Here is a 17,877-nt window from a genome sequence, read left to right as displayed (position 1 = left end):
AAATCTTGGTTAGCAGCAGCAAGAATGTATGCTCAGATCCACAGAGAGACACCTTTGCCTCAAACCTCAGCAGTTTATTGGTGAGAACAACCCAGGTAACCTCTCTGCAGAGTACAAACCTACAACATTGTTGTTCAGTATAGGTGTTTTATAGGTCACATACACAGGAGTTGGGATTGATGATGAGCAAAGAATGGATCCATACCAACAGATAATGTATTCATGAACAAAACACTGTGAAGAAACTGCAGAGGTCCAGTTTGTGGTACAATACATAGTGCTTACAGAGTATTGATAAGGCAAAGAGAAAGACACATGAATCACAACAGGGTTTGGGAGTGGGTATTGACATGCAAGGAAAATAATCAGGGCAGTTTGGGGCAGCAGGCAAATTAACAGAACAAAAGCCTCAGTGCAGTGAAATAGGAACAACATAACAAGTTTAACTTTGCAACTAAATGTAGCCGCTGCCTCAGGCAAGCAGAGAGTCTCTTAAAGAAACAGATGACTTAATGCAGCTTCAGGGAAACAAAGGAACCTGGCTCGGAATTCTGTTTTTTTCTGGGCAAGAGAAGCAGGGACAGGGCTGGTTTGATTTTATATCGCAAAGGCCCATATAAACAACCTTTCTCTATAAAGATTTATCTGGATTTCCCCAACGCAAGTGACTCCATCCATGTGGTTCTGCTGCTATTTACACATATTTCACAACCGTGTGGGGACTGCACCACAAGGAAGTAGTTATGGCAGCACTGAAAGTATGTTCAAAGGGGCTATTACCACCCATGACCATTAATAAATGCATTATCCCCGTTTGTTGTACCGCACTGCACTAGGGATCAATATTTCCAAGCACTTGGGAGCTGGTTGATCCGCATAGCCACCTTCCTGAGACAAAAGGACCTAAGGGGAACATGTAGAATGAAAGAATGAACTACCCAGGCTGGCCAGTGGGTGAGAAAGTGGAGCTGAAGAAAAATCTCCCGGCCAGCAGAGATTTCGTTATTGGCTTCAGCAGAATAGGGTGGACACTTCAGGGAATTCTGGTGGCTGTCACTCAACCTTCTTTGGCAACTGAGCATGTACAGTCCTTGGCCTGCTTTTTGAGGGTTTGCTTGAAGACTGTGTTCACTTTAGATGCTTAAAGAAATACAACATTTTATGTACATCTGCAAACATTGGGGTTGTCCCAAGCACGCTGATATCTCCTCCTCGTGTCTCAGTGGCCCCATTTTGGCTACAATCCTGCAGGTACTCAACACCTGAGTTTGTTGATGGCATAACAGCCATGCTTAACTGTTACCAATTCCTCCTTAAAGTGATATTGAAGGGCAAATGTATTTTATGCTCCAAAATATAGTTGCTGTAAGGTTCTTACATGGTGCTGCTTGTTAAAAACGTTAAACAATCTGCTCCACTTTATGCTTCTTAAACCCTGGCTGTGTGTGGTCCTAGACTGTCTTTGCACTAGCAGTGACTTCTCTGACTCAGCTGTTACCTGAGCGCCTCTGCGCTTGATGTGACGGATCATGTGCTCTCCACTGAGGCCCACCAGGCTCATGGCAATTTCTCAACTTCCTGTGTACTCAGTGCAAAAGCAATACTTGTATTACAGCTCATGGGGACAGGTATGGTTCCCCCTCCCTCCCTCCCTCCCTCATATAGACATTATTTCTGTTAAGAACAGATGTCATGTCTTGACACAGCCCACCATAAATAAGTGTTGAGATTAAAGCCAGATAAATATGGATCAATTTAACAGCTTTTTGTGTAGCTCACAGTAAATGGCATGCTAGAGATTAAAGCCAGATAACTGTGCACAGATGTAATAGCTTTTTTGTGTTTGATGTTTGAATATGACACACCCTTGTTCATAGTCCAGTGAACTAAAAGCCATTGATTTTTAGTGTGTGTACAAAAGCCTGAACAGAAAAGGATGCTTTTCTTTTACGTTTCAAGTAATGAGCTACCCACTCAAAATTTTGTAACCTTCCCTTTTTGTTTTGATGAAACAGCAGCATGGTCTCCCCATTTCTCTGTGCGCAGATTTGACAGGATTTGCAAGCAGGAAACACATGAAGTGTTTACACTTTTTCTCACTGCACACCAAGAGATCTGTGCTGTTGAACAGCTACATTAAAATACATATTCCTGCGTTGTTGAAGGTGCTCAGGCAGTTGCTAATTTTTTTAAAAAGTCTGAACAGCCTGAATGGTTTTATAGTGTTGTACCTGACTCCCCAGGATCCTGACATAATAGAGATACCTATCAGCTTTCTCAGGGCATTCAGGATAGGCATGACTCCTCTAGGCTCCAGATAGGCATGACACAGCCAAACACTAGAATAATCAGCTGTCTCAGGGTATGCATGATAGGCTTAGCTCTCCTAAGCTCGAGCCCATTCAAATGACTAGTAACTGCCTCAGAGAATTCCCCTGGTAAGTGGAAAGAGCTTACCTACAATGTAATGGACAAAGATTGCTTAGAAGGTGTAAATTAAAAGATAAAACTTACAGCTAACCAAATCTGCTTCTGTATATCGCTTGCTCAACTGCTTATGTGATTCTGTAACTCCCCATTGTCGCCATTGTTCTCATTCTTGTCAAAAACTGATTGTATTGTTCCCCATTTGCCGAAAGCGGATTGTGAAGGTATAAAGATCTCCTTCCAACTCTGTTCAAGCACCGCATTCCTCTATGAATGTGGTCCCTGCTGCAGGAATAAATCTCCTCTTTACTTTACCATCCGGTCTCTGGCCTCGCCTGTAACACCGCGGGTACAACAATAGAACTATAATTGTGGCATATACTTGCACTATAAACGCCAATGATAAAACACAGGTGATCAAATTCCTTCTGCTTCTCCACAGTTACAACACTATGCATTGATCTTGATCACATTAGATACCACAGCATATATTCATTATTGCAAAATTTGCCTTTGAAATAAGTACTCCATCGTAGATCTGCTGCAGAAGTTGCCAGATCTCAAACTTACATATTTGATTTTTGAACCTCGTGATCTACCAACTAGTCAGGTGAAATATGGGGAGCGGGAGATTATGCAGTCAAAGAATGTGGTGCATTTTCCTTCTCTCTGCTAGAACTGTGGCCACACTCTTTCACACACAGATACTCCAGCTTTTCTTGTATGGTGGGAGGAGAGCCTGCTTGTTGGTGCAGAAACTCTTGTGCACTTAAGGCAAATCACACAGAGATCTATTGGCTGTTTACTTCTGCTGTTGCCATTGCTTCTGAATGGCATCCAAAAATAGGTTTTAATCTGCAGCCAGGCTGGATTTGGATTTTATTTGTATTATGTTTTATTTTATTTTTCTTATTTGTGTAAGCCGCCCTGAAGCTATGCGATGGAACGGCATACAAATACACTAAATAAATAAATATTCCAAGGAAGGCTGAAAGGAAACTTCTCAGTGCTAGCAGTTGATTGTGGAAAGCTCTTTCCATTGAAGTTCACCTGGTCCCAACATAGCTACATTTTTGGAGCCAGGTTAAGATTTTTCTCTGCTCTCAAGCATATGAATGTCAATGGCCTTACCTGGTCCTGCTACTGTACTGTCGATTGTTTTTAAAAGTGGTTTTAAATTATTTTACATTTTTGTAACGTAAGATTTTACATTATATTTTTATCAGTTGTACATTAGGCCTTTAATTTTGGTGACCCAGCCAGAAAGTTTTGGCTATTTGGTGGTATGGAAATGAAAACAACAACAGTGAATTACAAAAAAAAGAAACTGCAGCTGTGTTATTTAAATCGAAACCTTAATGCAGTCGTATCATAGGGCTGAGATTCAAAGAAACAATACTAGAATAGATATTGTTGTGTTTCTAGCCACACGGGGGAGCTACAAACTCTTCCATCAATGCAAATACTACAGAGAAGTTTTTTTCTTTTTTAATCATGGCTAAGTCTTTCTTCATCTTTTTTGTTGCTGTTGTCAAGAACAAAAGAGTTTGTTATAGTGGCTGGTGATTGCACAAACATGGGTAAACCAGAGCCAGCCTACGACATTTTGCTGCCTGCAAGAAAATGCAAGATGGTGCCCCTACCATTCCCTCTAAAAAAGGCTTTCCTCAATATAGAGCATCGCTATTCGACATCCACTGCTGGGACAGCATCCCCTGCAACACTGGAGAGCAGCAGGCCTGCTCAGGGGGATACGGAGAGGCGTGTTGTGCGCAGCTGTAGCCTTCAGCTCCTTGTTGCCACTGCCCAGCATGTGCTGCCTCGTTTCACCTAATGGTTGGGACAGCCCTGGCTTGTGCTCTCCCTCCCCACCCTAAGCCCTTGAAGCTTCCAAAGTCTGAAGCCAAAGTTTAGATTTATATAAAATCCTGATGAAATGTTCTCAGTAGCAACTTACAGCAAGCATCAATTTGTCCTCAGAAGACCATCTTTCAAATAGAGGTAGGGAACCATGACTCTGTAGATGTCGCTGGACTCCAGATTTCACCAGCTCCAGCCCACATGGCCAGTGGCCCATGATTATGAGAGCTGTGGACCAGCAACAAAATCTGGAGGGTCAGAAGTACTTCATCCCTTCCAAAGAAGAGATGTACTGAAGAAGAGATGTTTTAGTAATTAGATATGTTTTGAAGTAAACAGCAGTACAAACAACTCAACACTCTCCTTCACCTTCTGTAGGAGAAAAACATCCACTGGATGGGTTTCTTGCAATTCCATATATTCCCCTTTCTCTTGGTTCTCACCATCACGAGCACTGAAGAAGAAAAATCAGGCAGAGAAGCAGCAGCTGTGGTGCTGAGGACCTCTGGACCCTGTACTCCTGTGCTTCTGATTCTTCCACTTTATCAAGAAAATTGTCTGAGAGCTACATGAGAGTTCAACCTTCCTGTAACCTTTTCTTTACCCCGCAGGACAGCTGTCTGCAGGAAAAATGCTACGAAGATAAAACTATGGAGAGCTATATGCTGGGTGAGATGAAAGTCCAGCATTCAGATTTCACAGTGAAGGCAGGGCCTGAGGACCTGCTGTTCAGCACCAATGCAAAATGATTTGCTAGTTGAAGTGAGGAACAAAATGGTGCCCTCTTGCGTCCCATGTACAAAAACCGCCTGGACTGGCAGCTGAATTTTACCCCAATATAACTTTGTAACTGCAGGCAAGAGGACAACTTAGGGTGTACAAGGAAGACAGTATGCCCCATAGTTCTCTCCTCTGACTCCTTGCTGCTGTCTTCTAGCATCTGCCACCAGAGAAAACTGCCTCTCTCTGGCTAACAGTAGGGCAGGTTCTACTATCAGCTTCCCATCATCCTTGACCATCGGCTGGACTTGCTAGAGCTGTGAGACGTGAAGTCTGGCAACATCTAGAGAGTCACAAACTCTCCACCACAGTAGCACCCTCCCACTCATGTTCCCCAGTAACTGCTTGTCCAGGACATGCTGTCTCTGATCCTGAAATAACATATAACCATCGTGAGTAGTCACCACTGGTAGCTTTAAGGCACAATCTTATACTTGTTTAGATAGGAAAAAAGCCCCACAAGTCCCAGCATTCCCTGGAAAAAAAGCCCCAGAATGCTGGGAGTTGTGTGGCTTTTTTTCTGCCTAAACATAGAGGATTATGCCTATATTCTCCTTTCTCATTATCCGATGCCTTTCTAGAACTTTTCCATCCTGTACTCTAGGCCCTTACTATCCTGTATCCTGTATCATTATTTATACTCATGGCCGCAACTACCGTGCCTCTTGCACAATTTTCAGGCCCTCACGTGATAGAAACAACCTTGTGTTTTCAAGAGGGTAACCTTGACGCCTGAGGAATTGCCTTACTGTTAAGCAGGAGGCTACTTTCCATTTTTAAAGTCTTGGTCATCAAAGGGATGTGGATCTTAATTGCTGGAGAGAGCCTTCAAACGGTCATTAACAATGAGGTTTCATTAAATGGCAGTGTGAGGGGGTTTTCCTGCTTGTCTCCCCACTCAGCCCTCCCCGGGTATCCCAGGGGACACCCATAGAGCCGCAAGGGGAGCAGGATGCCAGCATCTGAAATGAGGCATTTGGGGTCTCTGTTATCTGCTTCCCTGCCCAGCGCTCCTGCTGATGCCTCCAGAGCAGGACTGGTTATAAGCAGGCGCACTGGACAAAGAGCCTGGAATTGGGGGTGAGAAGGAAAGGACCGCCTTGCACTGGGCTCCAAAGCAATCTTGCTTTCACTTCAGCATCTCCCGGAGCCCAGGGGAAGGGAGGGACAGGCAGTCTTTGATGTCATCAGCTATCCCCTTAGCCTGAGCAGCAATGTGTTTTTCCATTCTGGCCAAGGGTTCGCCTCATTTTGGCTTGACTGGGGCTTAGCATGTCATCTAGATCCGGACAACATCTGGACAACACATCAAGCTAGAGTGGTTTGACTAAACCCTAGAACAAACCATAGATAACTTGGATGGTGTATGAGCCACCCCAAGATGAGCTTATATACCATCTTGTGGGAACAGTGCAGAGTTTGGATTCACAATGGGTTATCCTGTTGACTGAACCCAAGCAGTGGGAGTAATGCTGGAGTAGATGAATTCACTACGGAGTCCGTGGTCTGACTCAGTGACCAGGTTCACAAGGCATGAGGGTACCTGAGAAGCTTGTAGTTACGATTTATTTATTTAAAATTTATTTAAAACTTTTCTATTCCATCTCATCACAAACATCTTGGGATGGTTTACAACACCATTAATAAAATACAATAAAAACAGAAGTAAGAGTAGCACAGCACCCACTGTTTGGTGTAAGATTAAGATGGCTTTGTTAAGGTAGCAATAAGGCAAGGTGACAGGTAAGGTGGCTCGTTAAGCAGGCCCATGCATGCTGGTTGCACACTGGCTCATTTCTACAATTACCCTCACTGGGCAGAAGTTCCCACGATGTCTGGATCCAGCAAGGGTGGCTTGTTGGGGAGGTTCATAAACACCCCAGAACCAATGGCCTGTTGTATGGTTGTTGAATGGTTTGTTAACCACCTCAACAAGCCACCCTCCCTGGGTTCAAACAACACAAGCAGTAGCAGCAGGGGCATAAATCAGCACCCTGGCATCCGCAGGTGCGACAACCCACCATGGCTTAAATTAACCATACTAGTCATGTGAACCAGCTCATGGCATCCAACTCAGTGAGCAGGTTTGCATGATGTAAGCCACCCCGGTTTGTCTCCCCTCTGCATCTCTCTGCTGTACGGGAGGGGATTAGCATAATTATCCTAGCAGTGCAACTCATTATGTGGACCCACCCGGTGTGGCTTGTTACAGGGAGTAACAAGCAACCCAGAACCACAGTCTGTGCCAAGTCTGCATAACAGAAAAAGCGGAGGGTAATTATGCAAATCTCAGGGACAGTTTAAAACCAGCTTCCCATGTTCTTACTAATTTCAAAGAAAAGGAAAGTAGTAGGCAGATTCTGCTTAGTTTCTTCTTTATCCCACTTCTTCTGTACTAATCTGTCTCAAACCATAGTAAACGTGAAAGTATCGTTATCACTTAATTCGCTTTGGAGAGCAAGGAGTGTCTATCAGATACCTTGGCACTCCAACGGATGATGGCATCGCTCCTGCTCAGAAGAGTGTTCCAGATCTGCATGCTCCTGCTTTCTTGCTCCACTACAATCGTGGTTCAGGCAGGGCTGGACAGCTTGCTGCCTTCCAGATGTTTTGTCCTACAACTCCCATCAGCCCTATTCAGCATAGCCAAGAGTGATGGCTACAGATCAGAACAACTGGGGAGCTACCATTTGCCCGTCCATTGCTCAAGGCGAGGTAACAGTTGTAGCTACATTCACAGAGATCTGACAGCAAAATCTTACCTGCATTTTCTTCCCAATGTTAGGAATGCCGGTGAGCTGGTGAGTGCACAAAAACAGATTTTTTGACCCGAGTCACCATGCAGTAGCTTTGTGTTGATCTGGACACACAATTTTGGCTGGTCCAAATCATGTTTTTGGGTGCAGAGCCCCATATATGAGATGCCTTTTGTTTTAGGAATTTAGTCCTGCTTGTAGGGTACATGTGGGGAACCTCAGGGTGTGAGGCCAAATCTGTCCCCCTAGGGGCCTATGGAGAGCCCCAACCACCAGTCACTTGCTGGTTTCTCACGTTTTGTGCCTCCCACCAACACACACGTCCTAAAAGGCTGAAATGCATCTTCTAAGGCTTAGAGCTTTTCCACAGCAGGTATTTATCATGCACTCATGGTAGTTTGTGGACGCTTCACACAATCTCGTAATCCCTCAAGTCTTCTGTTCTTTATAATCACTAATGCAGCTTTTCCTTTAAATTGAGGAAAGTCTGGTATTATCTGTGAAAGGTGGCATGAACCTTTCACATATTTATCCAATTCCACTGGGCTGTACTGCCCCCTAGTGGTTGATGGAATATATAAAAAAGCAGGGACTGGAAAATCCCAAGGGGAAAAAAAGGCCTATGTAAAGGAGCCAGCTTCAGTTTCACAAAGAATCCAGAAGCAGAAGCTCTTAATTACTGGCAGTAACAACTTGAAACATGTGGCACTTTTTATATTTTGGTCTCACCCAGCCCTGGCATATAGCTTTGAGATCTCCCAAACTAAAGTTGGCCCTTCGAATAAAGGAGTTTCCTTCATACCCGTTGCAGATTATCTCTGATGCTCTGGCTGTAGGCTCTAGGGTGATCCATGCCTTATTCTGGAGCAGAGAACAATATATGAGAGATCTTCAAAAAGTTTCTGCATTTTTATATTTTATAAATGTATTTTATATCTTTTTTGCTGATGACATTAAAAAGGTGCTACAGTGCTGGGAAAAATGTACTGCAAAGGAAGGTGAATATGTAGAAAAGCGATGTAATTTGTTTTTGAAATTCTTAATAGAGTTTAAAAAGTGCGGAAACTTTTTGAAGAACCCTCGTAAATCACAATTCCTCATTCACACTTACGTGCATCTGAAACTTAAAGAAGGAAACTGGAACTGCAGTATGGAAATCAGAACTGTCTTGTGGTTCCTACTTCTTGATTTATCAGGTGTCTTGCACCAGCAAGCTCTTGAGTGTTTTCAGAAGGAAGGGTTTGCATATCGACTTTTGGCAACATGTGCAGTGTTTGCGTCTGCTGCAGACAGCAGTGTTGGTCAAGGCATTTTGACTGGATTTCACAAGATCCTAGCCATCAATATTGGCTATCTTTAAGTTATAAAAAGGCAAGAAGAGGTCAAGGATTATATACATGTCCTCTGCATATTGACATGCTTACTATTTGTTTAAGCTGGCCATTGATAAAAAAAATACAAACAGAAAGAAGGAGTCTATTCCCTTGTCTTCCAAACTGATGTGTGATCCTTGGCTCTGAACTATAAGGAGACTTTATAACTTTAGCAGGTGATAGAGAAAGATGGCTTGTGAAGGGTAAAGTCTATTGATTGCTTCAACCATCAAGGTTAAGTAATAAGCAGGCCATGATTGCCTGATGTACTCTCGAAATTTCATGTGGTTTTGTTACTAAGAAAGGAAGATGAACTTTATTCAGTCATTGGCCTAATGATTTCATAACCTTCCATTACAGCTGCCATCACTTAGTGTGCCATGAGTCAGTCATACGGAGCTTCAAAATGCATCAGTTCTATTTTTCTTTATTGAAGTCATTGCATTTTTTTCATTCTTTCTCCATGGAGTTCAGGTGAATCTCACTGCTCAGCCCCACTGAATTCTGGCCACCACCATGTGAAATAATAGGGGCACGACTGGGGAATCCTGACTCTTCACTTAGCAGGTCTGAGCATGAATCATGCTGATTTAGATTGACATTTTGGACACCAGGTTTCAAGTGTGGGTGAATTTAGACAAGTGGATAGATGACAACCTGGCATTTTGAGAGATTAAATGCCAAACTAAATCTTACTGTACATTCATTTTTATTGAGAAGCTCCATCAACATTCTATGCTTACATGGTACTTATTTTCCATGCATCTGTTTTTCTTGCAACCAAATTCATTTTATGAATTCATCTGGGTTCTTTTATAATATTTGACTGATTGTGTGTGTGTGTGTGTGTGTGTGGCATTACCACACGCTGCAAATTACCGAGCAATGTAATATTTGCCATCTCTCTTTTTGATTTAAAAAAATCTTGCAAACAGACCTTAAAGACTGATGGGAAAAGTTCTTTTTAGTGCTGCTGCCACTAGAAGAGCCCTAAAGAAAATTTAATTTCTCATGAAAGGGTGATTTGGGAAAAGTATGAGCACCGAGTGGTAATGCATTGTGCTTATCAACCACTCTATAAACTTCAACCCGCAGTCCTGCCTTCAACCACACATTGATACTCATAACCAAAGCAGTGTATGCACATGAAAAAAGGGGGAAGCATGGTTTCTCTCTCTCGCTCTCTCTCTCTCACACACACACACCCCTCACACAAGGAACAGAAAGGGTAGAGGACCTTGCAAAAGAGACCGAGTATCATAAATTACTGCATCTTTCTTGGGCTTCTGAGGATTTCAGAACCCTCTGGTAGCTTTTACATTCTGCAATCCTCTAAGTAAACCCAAAATAATAAAGCCATGGCTAATAACCAATTCTTATGCATCTCCTATAGGGAGGGTCAGTGTGGGGTTGTGGTTAGCATGTTGGACTGGAATTCAGGAGATGTGGGTTTTAGTCCCCACTCAGCCATGAAGCTCCCTGGGTAACTTTGGACCAGTCATGTATTCGCAGCCTGAACTCCCTCACAGGATTGCTGTCAGGATAAAACAGAGAAGGAGAACCTTGTAAACTAGCCTGGGTTCCTTGCGAAAAGAAGAAAGGTAGAGAGCAGCAGCAACGCTTTCTAGTGTTCTTTAAGGTGATGGGGATTATTTTTTTCGGTGCCATTTAAAATGGACAGAGTGCCCAAGTAGCACTCCCAAAGCACAGTGGATGAGGCCACCTTCTGCACAATTTTTGGCTCAGCATACTCTTTCTGCTGCACTGGCCTCTGTGTCAGCTGCGCAATTGGCCACTACCCAAACAGCATCCACTGTTGCTTTTTGGAGCTTGTGCCAAAGCCAGTCCTCCACTGAAGGCAGAGGCATGGGAAAGATCACCCTGCATGCCCGATCATGAGCACTTCCCCATAGTTGGAGCACTGTGGCGAGATTTCTTGGCAGGGGTCTGAAATGTCTCCCCTGGCTTCACAGCCCCACTCCATCAAGGTCTCACGTTTTCTTGCTCACAGACATGTGGCAGAGGATTGCTGGACTATGATCAGCATGTGGCACATTTTACCAGACAGTCTGTGCAAATAACAGCTGCTTGAGTCAGCAGACTTCTGAACTTTGCCCTGTACCAGCTCGAGTTGCCAATGACAAATGGATTTGTGCAGCTAAAAACCCCCATAGACTTTAACCGGCTTCATTCACTTTCTGATAGATAATTCAGTCGTGCAATCATCAGTCTACTTTAGTCAAAAGACATGGTCCAGCGCTGTTCTGCCATTCATGATATTCCCAGTGAATCCACATCTTGTTGCACATGGCTGGAGAAACCAAGCGTTTCCCCAGGAGAGTGGAAGCGTTCTGAAGGACACCCCCAGGTAGAGGAACACTTCGAAATGTTCGCCCTTGATAGACGTGAAGTGCTATTTTTTAGGTTGTAGCATAGAAAGTTATGATGTAAACCCTCCAGGGTTCAAAAAACAAGTCCACAATGGAGGCAACTGTGACTACATGTTTTAAAAACAGTTTGCAGACTTTGCAGCCATTTTACAAAGGTTTCTCTCTCCCACACTGCACAATCACAGCAGTGTTCCTACACACACAAAAAGAAACATGAGAAGAAGTGCGGAGGGAGGCCAGAAGTCAAAATCCCCTTGAGCATCCGCAGCCACAACTGGACTCTCGCTCCCTATCCCCACAGGGGCCCTTGCCATCAACAGCCCTGTAAGACAGATCTTTATGAGTAATTTCTCAGCAATTTTGTCAATATATTGGTGTTTTACTCCTCAGACACCTTGAGAGGATTTTATCCTGAAAGATGGAATATGAATCATTGCACTGATAAAATAAACAATCACAAATACATATAAAGAAATTGAATACTGACTGTTGTCGACCATATTCCCTGAAATAGCTACTATTTTGGCCTTTTAGCCTCACTGATGTTTCAAAGTTTATGTTTCTCTTGTGATGAAAAGCAGAAGCAGAAGCCAGCTGTAGAATGATGGGACACATCAAAAGCAAGTGCTGCTACCTAAGTTGCACTGAGAGTAGGAGAGCAGGTATACAATGCTCTTTCATTTCTTATAGGCCATGATGGACAACCTTATGAGCTAATGCTACTGAACAAAAGATAATTCCTCCAGAAAGCAGGACTGTAACAATTCATGAACAGGATTGCTTTTTTTAAGCAGACTGACCAGCTCAAGCTGCACTGACCTCAATGGGGCTTTATCCCAGCTACCTGGATACAGGTTTACTGCCTCAGACTTCCTTCTCAGTAGATCTGCTTAGGATTTCTATTGTACATAGAGAAGAGCATATACTATGCACATGGAAAGGTCCCAGGTTCAATTTTCAGCATGTCTAGGTAGAGGTGGGAGAGATTCCTGTCCAAAATCACGGAGAGCCCATCTGTTCCCATCAGAATAATTTTGCATTTTTGTATAGTGTTTATGCGCTACCATACAAGAGAATCTCAGAACATCTCACAACAAGAAATTATAAAATCAGAAAAGTATAATGCAGCATAAAGAACTCAAGTTATAGAGAGAAATAATAGTGTAATACTAAGACAGATTAAAATGGACTGGGAAATGAAAAGGTTTCACCCTTGAAACAGTAAGTACCAGTTTAGGCTCTCTGGGAAGCACATTCTACAGGATGCCACCACTTCAAGGGCCCTCTTTCCTACAGCTACCTGCTGTGCTTCCCAAAGAAAGACCTCCAAATATTAGTTCAGGTAGGAACATGCACAAAGAACTAGTCCTGCAGGTACTGTGGTGTGGTCCTAAGCTCATAAAGGTCAAAACCAGCACCTGATATTTTAGAGAGGAAGGCTACGCACTCTAGAACACATTATGCTTCCATCCACCAGCACTGCCTATCCCAGCTGGGCTCTCTGAGCTTGCAGGGAAGAAGAATGCAATGTGACACCTGCTGGTGGACAGAGTAATGGTAACTAGGGCGGAGTCATGGCCAGTACAGCCAGATCAAGCCAGGTAAGGCAGAGTCACACCTGGTATGGCCAAGGCAGTGACTACGATATGGTCTGACTTGGACAGGGAGAAGCAGTCAGGATCTTGGACAGAGATGGCTGTAGGATTGGCTCCCGTGGAAGGGGAGTTGTTGCTTCAGCAAACCTCAGAGGCCTTCTGGAGGCTGGGCAGACTAGACCTGCTGTTGGCCACACCCATTCTGAGGATCTGCCAATGCCCTTAAAAGGCTAGTGCCTTGTTCTGCAGCCATTGGCTGCTAAGACCAGAGGTGGGGATAGTAACATGGACTGCTTTAAGAATGAGGCTTCCAAGCTTCAGTGTGACTGAACAACACTTTCTGGCCTCGAGGGACTCTATGGAAAACAGCAACTGTTTTAGAGGAATCCCCTCCTTATTTTTGTTAGCCTTTGTGTTTGAGAGTGGGTCAGGGCACCATCCTTTGGAACTGGCCATCTATTCAGGTAGGAGGAGAGCTTCTGAAAAGCAGTTTCCCCAACCCTCAACCTTTCTAGAAGGATACTATTGGGTCAATGGTACAAAAAGCAGCGGACAGATCCAAGGAAATCAACAGCGTCACATGCCTTCTTCCCTGTCAAAAGTCATTCCACAGGGCAATCATTGTGGTTCCTATGCTAAAACCACACCAGAATCCTATTTGAAATGGATCCAAATAATCCATTTTATGCACAAGTGTTTGGATTTGGTGGACAACTTCCTGGCTGAGCACCCTGACCAGGAAAAGGGAATGTTAGCTGTACAACAGCTGTTCATATCCTCTGGAACCAGTGGACCAAAACTCTAATTTGGTAGGTTCCTTTTGTATTTTTCCATTCTGGTAGCAATGAAACTGTAGCAATGGGAAGGCCTTCCTAAGAGCTTACTACACTGCTATGACAACCTCCTTGCTACCAGCTCAACATTTGGTTAGCATCAGAAATGGCTGCCTGACTGATGACCTAGAATACAAACCTGCCAGACAACATGCAGGTAGATAGGTATTTTCCATTTTAAGCTAAGGGGATTTATCATTCCTTTTCTGAATCTTGTGCAAGAAAACGGACCTGGCTCTACATGTGGATCTCTGAGTCAGAGTTAGCAGTTGTTAGCATTCCTTTGACCTTAGCATTTTGTTTTTTTCTTCATGGACCCTTCACTTCTTTTCCTGAGACATGGCCAGATTTTGCCATGCACTGTCTACATACCAAGATGCTTTTGACTAATAACTTTGGACAAAGCTAAAACAACATACCATTCCCAAGCACTGCCCACTGTTGCTGTTACATGTTGTCCACATCTCGGAATCCTGATTATATTTTCACCCCAATCCTGAAGATCATCTTAGTCCAAAGACTGTGGAACCCACCTACCCCCTTTTAAAAAAGGACATTGCAAACCTTTATGGTTATAGGGAGAAAGCGGAACATATAATCAACGTGGTTAAGCACTCTACTTTGTTAGTTACAAGGTTTGTCTAAGCCTAGCAAAATGCCCCTTCCACAATCACATGTCAGAAGTGTGTTAGAAGGCTAGGGGTATTTTCTTCTTGCAGTCTTCCACTGCACAACACTTGCAGTCACAAGCAGCTCAGTCCTACACCCACCTGTCTGGGAGTAAGCCCCATTGAACTAAATGGGTCTTACTTCTAAGTAGAAATTATACTTTCGGTGTTTAAAAAAAACAGGATTAAAAAACTGAAACTGTTAAGTGGGACAAATACTGTCTTAAGGAGATATTAGCTGTCAAAAAATCAGGATGAAAATTGTAAATTAATAGATAAAACAAATGTTGCTAGATCCTGATTTGATAGAAGTAATCATAAGCATCTATCATTTCTAGAGTCCTTTACATGCATTAAGTGCTTCACCATAAAGCAACATTTGCCATGACCCTTGCCCAGAGGCTTGCAATCCAGAAAAATGGAGTCAAATGGAAGGGAGCGAGGGAAGGAGTGGGAATGCTGTCAATGCTAGACAAAGGTGAAGATCAGAACATTACCCTGAACCTACAAGGATGTCATGTTTTATTAGCCTGATGCAATCTTGCTGAGAAGCAGCAAAGTGAATCATAGCAGACAGGCTATGGATATGATTAATCCTGAGTACAAAAAAGTCTGCTGAGATTGGGACACACAGCAGGATTATCCACAAAGCCAACAAACAGAGCAATGGAGATGGACTACTTAAGTGGATAGAAGGAATTAGCTTAATGTTCCAAGATGAAAAGTGCCAGGTAGGATGCAAAGCCTCCCCAAGGATCATTGGGACTGAAAATCAGGACAATATCTAGCCGAACAAAAGAAAATGCCCATAAAGTTAGAAAAAAACGAGTGAGCGCTACCAGGGTAAATCCCCACATGTATAATTGAGTTTGATTACCATCATCATCCCATTACAATGCAGCTTTTTGGCCCTTGAACAGCTGTGTTCCTGCAGCTGTGCTTTAAACACAGGAGAGATTTCATAATATTCCAACACGTTGCATAACTAGACATGTGATTAACTATTGGGTAGATTAGAATTGCTAAATAATAATTAAACTTACTGCAATTATTACATATTATTCTAATTATAATATTAATTACTATTCCTTATTATAATTAGTAATGATCATAATTATGAGATAATCCTTAAAATAAGCATCGCACAAGCACGGAATCTAAAGATGTTCTGAGTTTGTTCTGCTCAAGAACCTGTGTGGAAATTTAAAGCATGCCCCAGCACTGTTACTCATTCATGAATACGCGACCTTCTTGCACTAAGCTTAGGCCAACATAAAGAAATAAACAGAAATAGTTAGGAAACACAATGTAGATGTATCCATTCCCTAATCACACATGCAACACTAGTGTAGAAAGACAGCTGGTAAAGATCCCCACCCCAGGGGAGGAATTTTATTTGCAGGAACGTTATATGGCTATTAAGTAAACACTGGTAAATCCCAAGATGATAACAACTCAAAAAACCAACTCTGCTTCCCCACTTCAAGTTCTCCTCTTGCAAAAATGGATCCGTGTAGTTTCCACTTGTACTAGTGCCTCTCTGGAGTTCATCTCAATGGGATTATACCGCAAGCTGCCCATCAAAGTATAGAATCATAGAGCTGGAAGGGGCCAAGGGGGCCATTGGGTTGAACCCCTGCTCAGTGCAGGACTCCAAATTAAACTATCCCTCTCAGATGGCCCACCAGTTGACCATAATTTTAGATGGAGCCGTAACATTTGAGAATTATTTGTCATGTCAGCAAAACCTGATACCCATACAGTCCCAAAGCAATGCAAATACAAATGCACATGAAGAGGCAGGAAAAGTATGTTACTTGTGGTACCCACAAGCATTACATGGGTTAAAAGCCACAAGTGCAATGTCACTTGAGTACTTTCAGAGCAGCCAACACAGATGGTGGCCCCGGTGAGCTTGACAAGATCAGTAAAGAGTTTATCTTGCGCTTGCCAAGCAACTCCCTGGGCAGTTCCCAGTCCCCCTGACAGGGTCAGTCTCCTGGTTCAGATCACACATCAATGCATCAGGAGTAAAACACCCCCAAAGCAAGCCATGGGTTGTCACGGTTGCCTATTGCACACAAGCAAGGCACCCTGAAGGAAATGGTTTGGGTTCACACAACATAGCAACGGCCCATGGCGGGTCACCTGCTGAGAAAGCCCAGTCATTTCCTCACAAAGATGGCAAATGCATCTCAGAACACAGCTGCACATTGCAAGCAATGCCGAAAAAGTTTCAGAGCCAGCTCAAGTCACTTCTCACATTCCATGTACAATGAGAACTGGACAGGCAATTCAATCTTACTTCAATATTGATCACAGGACAACATCCACCGTAGCAGCTGAAGGCAGCAAAAAACCTTAGGGAGCACAGGACAGGCTGCAAAAGGCAGAACTCTGTCCTTCAACATTTGTTGCTGCCAACCAGCATCTGCCACTTAAAGCAACAGTCTCACTCTGGCTAAGTGTAGGGCTGACCCTGAACCGTTCTCTTTCAGGGAAGCTTGTTTTTATTGCGCATGATTGACCTTCTTTTTGAAGATGCTGATAAGCTTCTGACCAAACTTTTGGTTCCTGGAACCCATACAGAACATTCTTGCCTCTTTCCATCAAAAATATCTTGCCCTTTGCATATCCCAATCTATCCCCAATCTTTTGTGGCCAAGCATCTTGCAAAAATATGTCAAAAACTTACTGAAAAAGGATACCATGTGTGGAAAAATCAATCAAAAGCCCATTCAAATCTGCACCAATTCTTTTATGGTCAAATAACATTGAAAATATGTTTAAGACTTATTGAGACAGGAAATTATAAGAAAAATTAAGTAAACAACATGAAGTCAAATGATCACTCATGTTTGCAAACAGGCTCTGGGTTTACTTTCTACTGGTTCAATGCCCTGTGGGGTACTTCCTGAGAAGCCAAAACTCCCCTTTCATTGCAATGGATGGGTCTTGTTTGTCATCCAACTCTTTGGGAGTGCCCCCCCCCCCCTCAAAAGCAGCCTTCTGTTGTTAAATTAGTTATTCTCTTTAACTTCAGAACCAACTGCCTCCTGTAATGGATTCTGCAGTGCACTAATGTTTATGATCAATGTTGTAAGAGAGAATACATAATGGAGGACAGATCACCAGAGAGAGCAAATTGTGTTAGAAGGAAAATCAAGGAAGCAAACATCTACTTCATATAACCAC

The sequence above is a fragment of the Varanus komodoensis genome, unplaced genomic scaffold (genome assembly GCF_004798865.1).
Source record: "Varanus komodoensis strain SLA01 unplaced genomic scaffold, ASM479886v1 scaffold19, whole genome shotgun sequence".
Taxonomy (NCBI): domain Eukaryota; kingdom Metazoa; phylum Chordata; class Lepidosauria; order Squamata; family Varanidae; genus Varanus; species Varanus komodoensis.
The sequence above is the reverse complement of the archived record's forward strand: the minus strand, read 5'-3'. Positions refer to the sequence as shown.